The sequence below is a fragment of the Schistocerca serialis genome, unplaced genomic scaffold (assembly GCF_023864345.2).
Source record: "Schistocerca serialis cubense isolate TAMUIC-IGC-003099 unplaced genomic scaffold, iqSchSeri2.2 HiC_scaffold_368, whole genome shotgun sequence".
Classification (NCBI taxonomy): domain Eukaryota; kingdom Metazoa; phylum Arthropoda; class Insecta; order Orthoptera; family Acrididae; genus Schistocerca; species Schistocerca serialis.
This window is the reverse complement of record NW_026047942.1, coordinates 22,873-34,206: the sequence shown is the minus strand read 5'-3', so window position 1 is coordinate 34,206 and position 11,334 is coordinate 22,873. Positions and strand designations below refer to the sequence as shown.

At 50.2% G+C, this 11,334-nt stretch overlaps 6 non-coding genes across 6 annotated transcripts; all 6 read right to left on the bottom strand.

The window, feature by feature from the left end:
* Nucleotides 1-300: 300 nt before the first annotated feature.
* On the bottom strand, nt 301-384 carry Trnal-uaa (transfer RNA leucine (anticodon UAA)). Its single transcript has one exon. It is a non-coding gene; the product is annotated as a tRNA-Leu (tRNA).
* A 1,786-nt stretch (nt 385-2,170) lies between these two features.
* On the bottom strand, nt 2,171-2,254 carry Trnal-uaa (transfer RNA leucine (anticodon UAA)). Its single transcript has one exon. It is a non-coding gene; the product is annotated as a tRNA-Leu (tRNA).
* Nucleotides 2,255-4,036: 1,782 nt separating this feature from the next.
* Nucleotides 4,037-4,120, bottom strand: Trnal-uaa (transfer RNA leucine (anticodon UAA)). The gene has a single exon. It is a non-coding gene; the product is annotated as a tRNA-Leu (tRNA).
* A 1,786-nt stretch (nt 4,121-5,906) lies between these two features.
* Trnal-uaa (transfer RNA leucine (anticodon UAA)) lies at nt 5,907-5,990 on the bottom strand. The gene has a single exon. It is a non-coding gene; the product is annotated as a tRNA-Leu (tRNA).
* A 1,786-nt stretch (nt 5,991-7,776) lies between these two features.
* Nucleotides 7,777-7,860, bottom strand: Trnal-uaa (transfer RNA leucine (anticodon UAA)). Its single transcript has one exon. It is a non-coding gene; the product is annotated as a tRNA-Leu (tRNA).
* A 1,786-nt stretch (nt 7,861-9,646) lies between these two features.
* Trnal-uaa (transfer RNA leucine (anticodon UAA)) lies at nt 9,647-9,730 on the bottom strand. The gene has a single exon. It is a non-coding gene; the product is annotated as a tRNA-Leu (tRNA).
* Between the last annotated feature and the right edge of the window lie 1,604 nt (nt 9,731-11,334).

Genomic DNA, 11,334 nt, shown 5'->3' with positions numbered 1-11,334 from the left:
GCACCTGAACCACCGTTTCATCTATCTTTATTAAGGCCTTAAGATTCATTTAAACACGTATGCGTTGCTGTTGAGGTTTTCTCGCTGTCGCTTGGAACCCAGAGCCACAGCACAACAACAACGGGAAACGTCCGTGAGAAGAGCTAAACCTCGACGCAGGAAAAGTATGTTCCGCTATTTCTTTTCGACCGCTCGGGCTGTCACTGTCGTCTCTAGTAAAATCTGCGGCGTGTTCCTGCATAATTTACTTGTTCTGTAAGATCAAGGGAGTATGTTAGTTTCAGAATGTTTAAAATGCTTTGTCAGATGTGGGGTTCGAACCCACGCTCCCTTGCGGGAACCAGAGCTTAAATCTGGCGCCTTAGACCGCTCGGCCAATCTGACGTGCGAGGCAAGAGCTCCAGAGACTTCCATCTCTAGCAATATCTCAAAGAACCTCACTGCGAAATCTGTTTCTTTTTTCGGTAGGATGGAATTATGTCAGTTTTAGAAAATTTAAGACGCAATGTCAGACATGGCGTAGAAAATGCACCCTCCCTTTCGGGAAGCAATGTGGCGCGTTGGACCGCTTTCTTCCGTCGTTTCTAGTTTGAACTGTAACTAGCAAAACTGTATTTAGTAATAGGAACATTTTCACATTGATGCAAAGAAAACTAGATATTGGCCAACGGCAAATAAGGCCGTTTCCTAGCAACAGCCACGCTGTGCATCACGCACTCGTGGGAAGCCAATGAAATACTTCCCGTGAGGCTCAAACTGTCGACCTTCACTTTACAATACTTAGGCACTGCCCCGGTGGTACCGACGCGTACATACTGAAACGTCCTTTGGATCGTCAGTGAGTACTTCATATTAGAAATTTCGTGTTCGCCCTGATGTGCATTAAAGGGCAGATTCTCAGTAAAAGTTAGTTCTGCGCCTCAGTTTCAGTATATGGCCCTAGCAGCACCAGGAAAACGGGTTCACATGTGCTCGCCTTCCACTCGGCGTTGAGCGCCTACAGCGAGATTGCCTTCGGCCTCTGGCGCCAGGAGGGAAGGCGACACATCACGGCGCAAGCAGCGCGTAGCAGAAGGCGGTGGTGCTGTGTCGGTCAGCATGGTTGCTTCCCAAGTAGCTGATCGGGTTCGAAACCCGGACACCGCACGGAAGTTGTCTTCTTTACCCAGGAGAGTGTTTCCAACGCTCGCGATCGTCGAATTTCCGAACTGTCGTGTTACGAATGGTTTTCCTTCGCCCCTCGTCCCGCTCCGCGTAGGCTAGTGCGGATTGCGATTCACAGCATCGTGTGTCCCCATGTGTCGACTTGTCTCGACTTTGCTCGGCTGACGCGAAAGCTGACGCTTGCAAATGGTCGTATATGTAGAGGAAGGGCGCTAGAAACGACTGGGAGAGACCAACTCGACAAACGCACAACGGACCCTTTCATTTGACTGTGGCCGCAGGTTCGCGAATTTGCGTCCCGAGAGGCAAGAGAGGGGTCAGCGTGCTGGACCGTATCATTACCGCGCAGCAACACCGAAAACTAAGGGAAAAGGCAAAATAAAAGATTCCAACAGCACGCAGACTTCCTAGTTAGCCACTGAGCCGTGTACTAAGCACGCAAAAACGCTGCTTAACTTCGGTGATCGGACGAGAACCCGCGTCGTCAGCGTGGCACACAAGTCGGCGAGAACGTTTCCAGACGTGCGGGACATCTCAGTCCTTGTACAGATCACTTGGGATTTGCCTGGCAGTCTCTCGCGCTGCCTTTTAGGGAAGCAATATGGAATATCCCTTGTGGGATGTAACCCATAGCCTTCCCGTTGTTAGCATGACACATTAACTTAGTGAGCATACTGCCCACGCAATACGGCCGCTTCAGAACTCCAGCACCTGAACCACCGTTTCATCTATCTTTATTAAGGCCTTAAGATTCATTTAAACACGTATGCGTTGCTGTTGAGGTTTTCTCGCTGTCGCTTGGAACCCAGAGCCACAGCACAACAACAACGGAAACGTCCGTGAGAAGAGCTAAACCTCGACGCAGGAAAAGTATGTTCCGCTATTTCTTTTCGACCGCTCGGGCTGTCACTGTCGTCTCTAGTAAAATCTGCGGCGTGTTCCTGCATAATTTACTTGTTCTGTAAGATCAAGGGAGTATGTTAGTTTCAGAATGTTTAAAATGCTTTGTCAGATGTGGGGTTCGAACCCACGCTCCCTTGCGGGAACCAGAGCTTAAATCTGGCGCCTTAGACCGCTCGGCCAATCTGACGTGCGAGGCAAGAGCTCAGAGACTTCCATCTCTAGCAATATCTCAAAGAACCTCACTGCGAAATCTGTTTCTTTTTTCGGTAGGATGGAATTATGTCAGTTTTAGAAAATTTAAGACGCAATGTCAGACATGGCGTAGAAAATGCACCCTCCCTTTCGGGAAGCAATGTGGCGCGTTGGACCGCTTTCTTCCGTCGTTTCTAGTTTGAACTGTAACTAGCAAAACTGTATTTAGTAATAGGAACATTTTCACATTGATGCAAAGAAAACTAGATATTGGCCAACGGCAAATAAGGCCGTTTCCTAGCAACAGCCACGCTGTGCATCACGCACTCGTGGGAAGCCAATGAAATACTTCCCGTGAGGCTCAAACTGTCGACCTTCACTTTACAATACTTAGGCACTGCCCCGGTGGTACCGACGCGTACATACTGAAACGTCTTTGGATCGTCAGTGAGTACTTCATATTAGAAATTTCGTGTTCGCCCTGATGTGCATTAAAGGGCAGATTCTTCAGTAAAAGTTAGTTCTGCGCTCAGTTTCAGTATATGGCCCTAGCAGCACCAGGAAAACGGGTTCACATGTGCTCGCCTTCCACTCGGCGTTGAGCGCCTACAGCGAGATTGCCTTCGGCCTCTGGCGCCAGGAGGGAAGGCGACACATCACGGCGCAAGCAGCGCGTAGCAGAAGGCGGTGGTGCTGTGTCGGTCAGCATGGTTGCTTCCCAAGTAGCTGATCCGGGTTCGAAACCCGGACACCGCACCGAAGTTGTCTTCTTTACCCAGGAGAGTGTTTCCAACGCTCGCGATCGTCGAATTTCCGAACTGTCGTGTTACGAATGGTTTTCCTTCGCCCCTCGTCCGCTCCGCGTAGGCTAGTGCGGATTGCGATTCACAGCATCGTGTGTCCCCATGTGTCGACTTGTCTCGACTTTGCTCGGCTGACGCGAAAGCTGACGCTTGCAAATGGTCGTATATGTAGAGGAAGGGCGCTAGAAACGACTGGGAGAGACCAACTCGACAAACGCACAACGGACCCCTTTCATTTGACTGTGGCCGCAGGTTCGCGAATTTGCGTCCCGAGAGGCAAGAGAGGGGTCAGCGTGCTGGACCGTATCATTACCGCGCAGCAACACCGAAAACTAAGGGAAAAGGCAAAATAAAAGATTCCAACAGCACGCAGACTTCCTAGTTAGCCACTGAGCCGTGTACTAAGCACGCAAAAACGCTGCTTAACTTCGGTGATCGACGAGAACCCGCGTCGTCAGCGTGGCACACAAGTCGGCGAGAACGTTTCCAGACGTGCGGACATCTCAGTCCTTGTACAGATCACTTGGGATTTGCCTGGCAGTCTCTCGCGCTGCCTTTTAGGGAAGCAATATGGAATATCCCTTGGTGGATGTAACCCATAGCCTTCCGTTGTTAGCATGACACATTAACTTAGTGAGCATACTGCCCACGCAATACGGCCGCTTCAGAACTCCAGCACCTGAACCACCGTTTCATCTATCTTTATTAAGGCCTTAAGATTCATTTAAACACGTATGCGTTGCTGTTGAGGTTTTCTCGCTGTCGCTTGGAACCCAGAGCCACAGCACAACAACAACGGAAACGTCCGTGAGAAGAGCTAAACCTCGACGCAGGAAAAGTATGTTCCGCTATTTCTTTTCGACCGCTCGGGCTGTCACTGTCGTCTCTAGTAAAATCTGCGGCGTGTTCCTGCATAATTTACTTGTTCTGTAAGATCAAGGGAGTATGTTAGTTTCAGAATGTTTAAAATGCTTTGTCAGATGTGGGGTTCGAACCCACGCTCCCTTGCGGGAACCAGAGCTTAAATCTGGCGCCTTAGACCGCTCGGCCAATCTGACGTGCGAGGCAAGAGCTCCAGAGACTTCCATCTCTAGCAATATCTCAAAGAACCTCACTGCGAAATCTGTTTCTTTTTTCGGTAGGATGGAATTATGTCAGTTTTAGAAAATTTAAGACGCAATGTCAGACATGGCGTAGAAAATGCACCCTCCCTTTCGGGAAGCAATGTGGCGCGTTGGACCGCTTTCTTCCGTCGTTTCTAGTTTGAACTGTAACTAGCAAAACTGTATTTAGTAATAGGAACATTTTCACATTGATGCAAAGAAAACTAGATATTGGCCAACGGCAAATAAGGCCGTTTCCTAGCAACAGCCACGCTGTGCATCACGCACTCGTGGGAAGCCAATGAAATACTTCCCGTGAGGCTCAAACTGTCGACCTTCACTTTACAATACTTAGGCACTGCCCCGGTGGTACCGACGCGTACATACTGAAACGTCTTTGGATCGTCAGTGAGTACTTCATATTAGAAATTTCGTGTTCGCCCTGATGTGCATTAAAGGGCAGATTCTTCAGTAAAAGTTAGTTCTGCGCTCAGTTTCAGTATATGGCCCTAGCAGCACCAGGAAAACGGGTTCACATGTGCTCGCCTTCCACTCGGCGTTGAGCGCCTACAGCGAGATTGCCTTCGGCCTCTGGCGCCAGGAGGGAAGGCGACACATCACGGCGCAAGCAGCGCGTAGCAGAAGGCGGTGGTGCTGTGTCGGTCAGCATGGTTGCTTCCCAAGTAGCTGATCCGGGTTCGAAACCCGGACACCGCACGGAAGTTGTCTTCTTTACCCAGGAGAGTGTTTCCAACGCTCGCGATCGTCGAATTTCCGAACTGTCGTGTTACGAATGGTTTTCCTTCGCCCCTCGTCCCGCTCCGCGTAGGCTAGTGCGGATTGCGATTCACAGCATCGTGTGTCCCCATGTGTCGACTTGTCTCGACTTTGCTCGGCTGACGCGAAAGCTGACGCTTGCAAATGGTCGTATATGTAGAGGAAGGGCGCTAGAAACGACTGGGAGAGACCAACTCGACAAACGCACAACGGACCCTTTCATTTGACTGTGGCCGCAGGTTCGCGAATTTGCGTCCCGAGAGGCAAGAGAGGGGTCAGCGTGCTGGACCGTATCATTACCGCGCAGCAACACCGAAAACTAAGGGAAAAGGCAAAATAAAAGATTCCAACAGCACGCAGACTTCCTAGTTAGCCACTGAGCCGTGTACTAAGCACGCAAAAACGCTGCTTAACTTCGGTGATCGGACGAGAACCCGCGTCGTCAGCGTGGCACACAAGTCGGCGAGAACGTTTCCAGACGTGCGGACATCTCAGTCCTTGTACAGATCACTTGGGATTTGCCTGGCAGTCTCTCGCGCTGCCTTTTAGGGAAGCAATATGGAATATCCCTTGGTGGGATGTAACCCATAGCCTTCCCGTTGTTAGCATGACACATTAACTTAGTGAGCATACTGCCCACGCAATACGGCCGCTTCAGAACTCCAGCACCTGAACCACCGTTTCATCTATCTTTATTAAGGCCTTAAGATTCATTTAAACACGTATGCGTTGCTGTTGAGGTTTTCTCGCTGTCGCTTGGAACCCAGAGCCACAGCACAACAACAACGGAAACGTCCGTGAGAAGAGCTAAACCTCGACGCAGGAAAAGTATGTTCCGCTATTTCTTTTCGACCGCTCGGGCTGTCACTGTCGTCTCTAGTAAAATCTGCGGCGTGTTCCTGCATAATTTACTTGTTCTGTAAGATCAAGGGAGTATGTTAGTTTCAGAATGTTTAAAATGCTTTGTCAGATGTGGGGTTCGAACCCACGCTCCCTTGCGGGAACCAGAGCTTAAATCTGGCGCCTTAGACCGCTCGGCCAATCTGACGTGCGAGGCAAGAGCTCCAGAGACTTCCATCTCTAGCAATATCTCAAAGAACCTCACTGCGAAATCTGTTTCTTTTTTCGGTAGGATGGAATTATGTCAGTTTTAGAAAATTTAAGACGCAATGTCAGACATGGCGTAGAAAATGCACCCTCCCTTTCGGGAAGCAATGTGGCGCGTTGGACCGCTTTCTTCCGTCGTTTCTAGTTTGAACTGTAACTAGCAAAACTGTATTTAGTAATAGGAACATTTTCACATTGATGCAAAGAAAACTAGATATTGGCCAACGGCAAATAAGGCCGTTTCCTAGCAACAGCCACGCTGTGCATCACGCACTCGTGGGAAGCCAATGAAATACTTCCCGTGAGGCTCAAACTGTCGACCTTCACTTTACAATACTTAGGCACTGCCCCGGTGGTACCGACGCGTACATACTGAAACGTCTTTGGATCGTCAGTGAGTACTTCATATTAGAAATTTCGTGTTCGCCCTGATGTGCATTAAAGGGCAGATTCTTCAGTAAAAGTTAGTTCTGCGCTCAGTTTCAGTATATGGCCCTAGCAGCACCAGGAAAACGGGTTCACATGTGCTCGCCTTCCACTCGGCGTTGAGCGCCTACAGCGAGATTGCCTTCGGCCTCTGGCGCCAGGAGGGAAGGCGACACATCACGGCGCAAGCAGCGCGTAGCAGAAGGCGGTGGTGCTGTGTCGGTCAGCATGGTTGCTTCCCAAGTAGCTGATCCGGGTTCGAAACCCGGACACCGCACGGAAGTTGTCTTCTTTACCCAGGAGAGTGTTTCCAACGCTCGCGATCGTCGAATTTCCGAACTGTCGTGTTACGAATGGTTTTCCTTCGCCCCTCGTCCCGCTCCGCGTAGGCTAGTGCGGATTGCGATTCACAGCATCGTGTGTCCCCATGTGTCGACTTGTCTCGACTTTGCTCGGCTGACGCGAAAGCTGACGCTTGCAAATGGTCGTATATGTAGAGGAAGGGCGCTAGAAACGACTGGGAGAGACCAACTCGACAAACGCACAACGGACCCTTTCATTTGACTGTGGCCGCAGGTTCGCGAATTTGCGTCCCGAGAGGCAAGAGAGGGGTCAGCGTGCTGGACCGTATCATTACCGCGCAGCAACACCGAAAACTAAGGGAAAAGGCAAAATAAAAGATTCCAACAGCACGCAGACTTCCTAGTTAGCCACTGAGCCGTGTACTAAGCACGCAAAAACGCTGCTTAACTTCGGTGATCGGACGAGAACCCGCGTCGTCAGCGTGGCACACAAGTCGGCGAGAACGTTTCCAGACGTGCGGACATCTCAGTCCTTGTACAGATCACTTGGGATTTGCCTGGCAGTCTCTCGCGCTGCCTTTTAGGGAAGCAATATGGAATATCCCTTGGTGGGATGTAACCCATAGCCTTCCCGTTGTTAGCATGACACATTAACTTAGTGAGCATACTGCCCACGCAATACGGCCGCTTCAGAACTCCAGCACCTGAACCACCGTTTCATCTATCTTTATTAAGGCCTTAAGATTCATTTAAACACGTATGCGTTGCTGTTGAGGTTTTCTCGCTGTCGCTTGGAACCCAGAGCCACAGCACAACAACAACGGAAACGTCCGTGAGAAGAGCTAAACCTCGACGCAGGAAAAGTATGTTCCGCTATTTCTTTTCGACCGCTCGGGCTGTCACTGTCGTCTCTAGTAAAATCTGCGGCGTGTTCCTGCATAATTTACTTGTTCTGTAAGATCAAGGGAGTATGTTAGTTTCAGAATGTTTAAAATGCTTTGTCAGATGTGGGGTTCGAACCCACGCTCCCTTGCGGGAACCAGAGCTTAAATCTGGCGCCTTAGACCGCTCGGCCAATCTGACGTGCGAGGCAAGAGCTCCAGAGACTTCCATCTCTAGCAATATCTCAAAGAACCTCACTGCGAAATCTGTTTCTTTTTTCGGTAGGATGGAATTATGTCAGTTTTAGAAAATTTAAGACGCAATGTCAGACATGGCGTAGAAAATGCACCCTCCCTTTCGGGAAGCAATGTGGCGCGTTGGACCGCTTTCTTCCGTCGTTTCTAGTTTGAACTGTAACTAGCAAAACTGTATTTAGTAATAGGAACATTTTCACATTGATGCAAAGAAAACTAGATATTGGCCAACGGCAAATAAGGCCGTTTCCTAGCAACAGCCACGCTGTGCATCACGCACTCGTGGGAAGCCAATGAAATACTTCCCGTGAGGCTCAAACTGTCGACCTTCACTTTACAATAATTAGGCACTGCCCCGATGGTACCGACGCGTACATACTGAAACGTCTTTGGATCGTCAGTGAGTACTTCATATTAGAAATTTCGTGTTCGCCCTGATGTGCATTAAAGGGCAGATTCTTCAGTAAAAGTTAGTTCTGCGCTCAGTTTCAGTATATGGCCCTAGCAGCACCAGGAAAACGGGTTCACATGTGCTCGCCTTCCACTCGGCGTTGAGCGCCTACAGCGAGATTGCCTTCGGCCTCTGGCGCCAGGAGGGAAGGCGACACATCACGGCGCAAGCAGCGCGTAGCAGAAGGCGGTGGTGCTGTGTCGGTCAGCATGGTTGCTTCCCAAGTAGCTGATCCGGGTTCGAAACCCGGACACCGCACGGAAGTTGTCTTCTTTACCCAGGAGAGTGTTTCCAACGCTCGCGATCGTCGAATTTCCGAACTGTCGTGTTACGAATGGTTTTCCTTCGCCCCTCGTCCCGCTCCGCGTAGGCTAGTGCGGATTGCGATTCACAGCATCGTGTGTCCCCATGTGTCGACTTGTCTCGACTTTGCTCGGCTGACGCGAAAGCTGACGCTTGCAAATGGTCGTATATGTAGAGGAAGGGCGCTAGAAACGACTGGGAGAGACCAACTCGACAAACGCACAACGGACCCTTTCATTTGACTGTGGCCGCAGGTTCGCGAATTTGCGTCCCGAGAGGCAAGAGAGGGGTCAGCGTGCTGGACCGTATCATTACCGCGCAGCAACACCGAAAACTAAGGGAAAAGGCAAAATAAAAGATTCCAACAGCACGCAGACTTCCTAGTTAGCCACTGAGCCGTGTACTAAGCACGCAAAAACGCTGCTTAACTTCGGTGATCGGACGAGAACCCGCGTCGTCAGCGTGGCACACAAGTCGGCGAGAACGTTTCCAGACGTGCGGACATCTCAGTCCTTGTACAGATCACTTGGGATTTGCCTGGCAGTCTCTCGCGCTGCCTTTTAGGGAAGCAATATGGAATATCCCTTGGTGGGATGTAACCCATAGCCTTCCCGTTGTTAGCATGACACATTAACTTAGTGAGCATACTGCCCACGCAATACGGCCGCTTCAGAACTCCAGCACCTGAACCACCGTTTCATCTATCTTTATTAAGGCCTTAAGATTCATTTAAACACGTATGCGTTGCTGTTGAGGTTTTCTCGCTGTCGCTTGGAACCCAGAGCCACAGCACAACAACAACGGAAACGTCCGTGAGAAGAGCTAAACCTCGACGCAGGAAAAGTATGTTCCGCTATTTCTTTTCGACCGCTCGGGCTGTCACTGTCGTCTCTAGTAAAATCTGCGGCGTGTTCCTGCATAATTTACTTGTTCTGTAAGATCAAGGGAGTATGTTAGTTTCAGAATGTTTAAAATGCTTTGTCAGATGTGGGGTTCGAACCCACGCTCCCTTGCGGGAACCAGAGCTTAAATCTGGCGCCTTAGACCGCTCGGCCAATCTGACGTGCGAGGCAAGAGCTCCAGAGACTTCCATCTCTAGCAATATCTCAAAGAACCTCACTGCGAAATCTGTTTCTTTTTTCGGTAGGATGGAATTATGTCAGTTTTAGAAAATTTAAGACGCAATGTCAGACATGGCGTAGAAAATGCACCCTCCCTTTCGGGAAGCAATGTGGCGCGTTGGACCGCTTTCTTCCGTCGTTTCTAGTTTGAACTGTAACTAGCAAAACTGTATTTAGTAATAGGAACATTTTCACATTGATGCAAAGAAAACTAGATATTGGCCAACGGCAAATAAGGCCGTTTCCTAGCAACAGCCACGCTGTGCATCACGCACTCGTGGGAAGCCAATGAAATACTTCCCGTGAGGCTCAAACTGTCGACCTTCACTTTACAATAATTAGGCACTGCCCCGATGGTACCGACGCGTACATACTGAAACGTCTTTGGATCGTCAGTGAGTACTTCATATTAGAAATTTCGTGTTCGCCCTGATGTGCATTAAAGGGCAGATTCTTCAGTAAAAGTTAGTTCTGCGCTCAGTTTCAGTATATGGCCCTAGCAGCACCAGGAAAACGGGTTCACATGTGCTCGCCTTCCACTCGGCGTTGAGCGCCTACAGCGAGATTGCCTTCGGCCTCTGGCGCCAGGAGGGAAGGCGACACATCACGGCGCAAGCAGCGCGTAGCAGAAGGCGGTGGTGCTGTGTCGGTCAGCATGGTTGCTTCCCAAGTAGCTGATCCGGGTTCGAAACCCGGACACCGCACGGAAGTTGTCTTCTTTACCCAGGAGAGTGTTTCCAACGCTCGCGATCGTCGAATTTCCGAACTGTCGTGTTACGAATGGTTTTCCTTCGCCCCTCGTCCCGCTCCGCGTAGGCTAGTGCGGATTGCGATTCACAGCATCGTGTGTCCCCATGTGTCGACTTGTCTCGACTTTGCTCGGCTGACGCGAAAGCTGACGCTTGCAAATGGTCGTATATGTAGAGGAAGGGCGCTAGAAACGACTGGGAGAGACCAACTCGACAAACGCACAACGGACCCTTTCATTTGACTGTGGCCGCAGGTTCGCGAATTTGCGTCCCGAGAGGCAAGAGAGGGGTCAGCGTGCTGGACCGTATCATTACCGCGCAGCAACACCGAAAACTAAGGGAAAAGGCAAAATAAAAGATTCCAACAGCACGCAGACTTCCTAGTTAGCCACTGAGCCGTGTACTAAGCACGCAAAAACGCTGCTTAACTTCGGTGATCGGACGAGAACCCGCGTCGTCAGCGTGGCACACAAGTCGGCGAGAACGTTTCCAGACGTGCGGACATCTCAGTCCTTGTACAGATCACTTGGGATTTGCCTGGCAGTCTCTCGCGCTGCCTTTTAGGGAAGCAATATGGAATATCCCTTGGTGGGATGTAACCCATAGCCTTCCCGTTGTTAGCATGACACATTAACTTAGTGAGCATACTGCCCACGCAATACGGCCGCTTCAGAACTCCAGCACCTGAACCACCGTTTCATCTATCTTTATTAAGGCCTTAAGATTCATTTAAACACGTATGCGTTGCTGTTGAGGTTTTCTCGCTGTCGCTTGGAACCCAGAGCCACAGCACAACA